Below are 3513 nucleotides of genomic sequence, written 5' to 3' on the forward strand. Positions count from 1 at the left end.
AGAAGTAAGGATTACTTACAATATTCTTTTATAATGATTTTCATATTTTGTAAAGACTTGCTTTAATTTTTTAAATGCCTTACAGACCCTAATGGATATGTTATATTATGTTGGAGGTGTTCTGTGATGAAGGAGATTGAGACTCTTGACATCTTTTCAAGGAGGAAAATATAACACCTATTCAGAGTCAAAATCATATTTGGTTTTGTAGGGACTAAAAGCATAAAATGCAGTGTCCACTTTTGATTCAATTATGTAGTCTATGTGGAAGTATAGCCGGGTGGGGTTGAGCAGAGGCTCTGAAATGAGACCTGAATTTAGTCCTAAATCCCACAATCATGAGCTGCGTGACCTTAGACTACGTTCCCAACTTTCATGAAGCTTGTGTAAAATGGCAATGTTTGTAGGACCAAATTGGATAATATTCATAAACAGCTTAGCACAGTGAGTAGACCATAATGAGCCCTCTGTAAGTGTGAGCTGTTACCATGATCTGAAACCAAACAATTGGGCAGGCATTTAATTATACATTTAATATGGAAGTGATGCCAATGAAAATGATCAATAGTTTAGTGGTTTTACAGAAACCTGGGGCCGGCTCCCTTTACATACATCAATGAATCTGAGATTTTAAAAGCTCCGTGCCTGGGGCATTCTCAAGGATCTCGACTCTCATCTATCATAATTAACTCCGTTGTAACCACTGAACTGACACAGTGGATTCATCAGTGCCTGGAAAGCTGATATAAAAAACACGTCATGGAGGCGTTCAGAAGGTGGAAGAACGTTATCCTGAGGTAGAGCAGAACTGTTGAGAAAAAGGTGTTATCTTTTCTCACACACGGTTTGACCACTTCAAGTTCGAATGCATGCGGGTTGATTTAAAATGCCTGGTAGTGTCATTTAGGTGTTTCTTAAAAAGGCTTTTGAAGACTTTACTTTAAGCTGTAACTTTAGAGCCTGTGGAGCCAAACAGATGTTTTTGTGGACTCAGGGTGAGTAATGTCCTCCTGTGGCCTGAGTCATAACTCATCAAATATTGCTCTAGTGGCCTGGAAGAGGCCATATATCTCTGAGTATGCACTGGGGATGTACTTTAATGCCACAGGATCTGGTTCACTATCCAAAAACATATTTAGAGCTTAAAATGAAAACCCCAATGGGAAACCCATGCTTTAAATACATTTCTAGAGGATCTTCCTTAAATCAGCCAACCATTAACTCTCAAGGTGTCAATGCCATTTGTGCTCAGAACAAAGCTCTTGTGGGAACAGAATTGTTACTAATTTTAATTTTTCAGTAAATCCATTAGCACCTTTGTCCTAACGGTAGTGATAGCAGCTGAATCTTGGTGGTATGGGTTGTTTTTGTGTAGTTGCATATGGCTCCAGAGCACTTGTTTTGGTGTGTTTTTGCATTTTTCCATGAATTGCCTCAAGTAATTAGTTTAGTGGGATATTGCCTTGGCTAGTTTAACTGCTCTCGTAATTCTTGGAAATATTTGAAGCATGGAATAGGTATGGCCAGTCTAGCCTCCTTGTTGTTATTCTCCCCACAAAATGATCAGATTAGCAGGTCAATGAAGAGAAATGCTAACTTTTTACCTTCCCATTTTTCCATCAGATATCCTTGATCACGGGGCTCAGGGTTATTATCTTAGGGGAGAGAAAAGTGCAGAAACAAATTCTTGACTTTGAACTCACAAACACACAATAGTTCCTTGATGTCTACAAAAGAGTGAAGGATTTAAATTGCAGAAGCTCAGGTTTTTGAAAGAGAAAAGGTATTTTGAGTTCCAGAAGGCTAAGCGATGGAAGGATTCAGAGTATCAAGTTTATATAATAGACAATAGATTTGGAAAGACAGCATGAGAGTGAGAGCTAGTTCTTCTAAAGGGCTGGGTGGGGATGCTGATATGGCTCTAGGAGCAGGGATGCCCCATCCCAGCCTCCATCATGGACTACCAGTGACACCATTACCTAACGCATCTAGTAGTTACTAGGTGGCAAGCGTCATTCTAAGTGCATTACATATTTAAGTTCATTTACTCTTCTCATCAAACTTATGAGATAGATCCCATTTTCAGGTGAAAAAACTGAGGTACAGAGTGTTCACAGTTTGTGTAGATAGACCCAAAGTCACAGTTTGTGTCAGAGCCAGTGTTTGTATTCAGGCGGTCTGGTTCTGGGGTCCTTGTTTAGCAATGACCAGTCCCTGGGGAAGGATGATAGCAGCTCAGTGTGTTGTGGAGGGTTCCAGGAGAAGGGAACACCTGTGCCTTGCTTCCTGGGCGAAGCCTGAGTGTGCAGCAAACCTCATGAACTCACTGTGAAGCAGCAGCAAAGCAGAGACAGCAGCTGGGCCAGTCTCGGTGAGAAAGGTTCTGATAGTTTGGAGTCTCCTGAAACCCAGAGAACAGCCCACGATAATTTTCAGTGTCCCTGAGAGGGTTGTGGACGTGGCTGAGAGAGGTTAGTGGTAAGGGTTCAGTGTAAGCAGGAGCAGTGCGGAAAAGCTGGAGGCCATAATGCACACTTGCACAAGGGCAGGGGTTGCTGTGGAAAGTGGCCAATTACCAAAGACCAGCAGGTGGCGGTCGTCCTCATCGGGTGCCGGTGGAGGAGCTGCCTCAGTCCTCAACGCCTGCCGTAGGCAAACTCACAGAACTTCACTGCCATTTCAAGAGAATGAAAGGGAGATGGTGAAATCCTGAGTTTGTCTGATTTTATCCATGAAATGACTGAAGAATTAATAATTTCAATGAAATTAGGAAGATTAACTTTCCTGTTGCAGAGAAGGCTAGGAGCTTGAGATAGAAGTTCAACTACAGGAAAAGTAAAGGCTATATTTTTGCACCCCTGATCATTGGCTTCTAAAAGCCGTATTCAGTATGATTCCACTGAAATCATACGCATTCAACACAAGAAGCTACCAGGTGAACTTTCTGTCATGTTTTCAAGTGGAAAGTGCTTGGTGTTGGGCCTTGTTTGATGAGATGGACGCGCAGTCCCTAGCTTCACATTTCTTGTGCAGACACAACTCCTTGAAAAGCAATTTCCACTCAATTGCATTTGCTTTTCTACGGGCCGAAAGCAGTTAAGGAAAATGAAGGACATTTCGATGCCAATGTTATGTTGGTTACTGATACCAAATGATTTCTGTATTAGGAACACTGTGGTCCATATTGTGGCAGTAAAACTACGTCACACCCGGCTATGGATGAGGCTAATGTGTCAGTTTATAGACCTTGTATTCCCCAGAGTGCCTTGTAACTCTGTGAGCTGTTCCCAAGTGCTCTCGTTTAGATTTGGATCCCTGAGAGAGCTGGAAAATCAAATGAATAAGCACACAAGCATGTGAAGAGGTATCTGGTTAATTATGCGTCTCAGGAACTAGACGTGCTCCATTTCTTTTTTCTGTTTCTTTCATAAAGTTGTTTTTTTTTTCTCTTGGTTGCATTTTTGTCAGAGAAACAAAAGGGGCTTCTATTTTCTGAATAGAGGAGAACAAATT

The sequence above is a fragment of the Acinonyx jubatus genome, chromosome A2 (assembly GCF_027475565.1).
Source record: "Acinonyx jubatus isolate Ajub_Pintada_27869175 chromosome A2, VMU_Ajub_asm_v1.0, whole genome shotgun sequence".
In the NCBI taxonomy this organism is placed as follows: Eukaryota; Metazoa; Chordata; class Mammalia; order Carnivora; family Felidae; genus Acinonyx; species Acinonyx jubatus.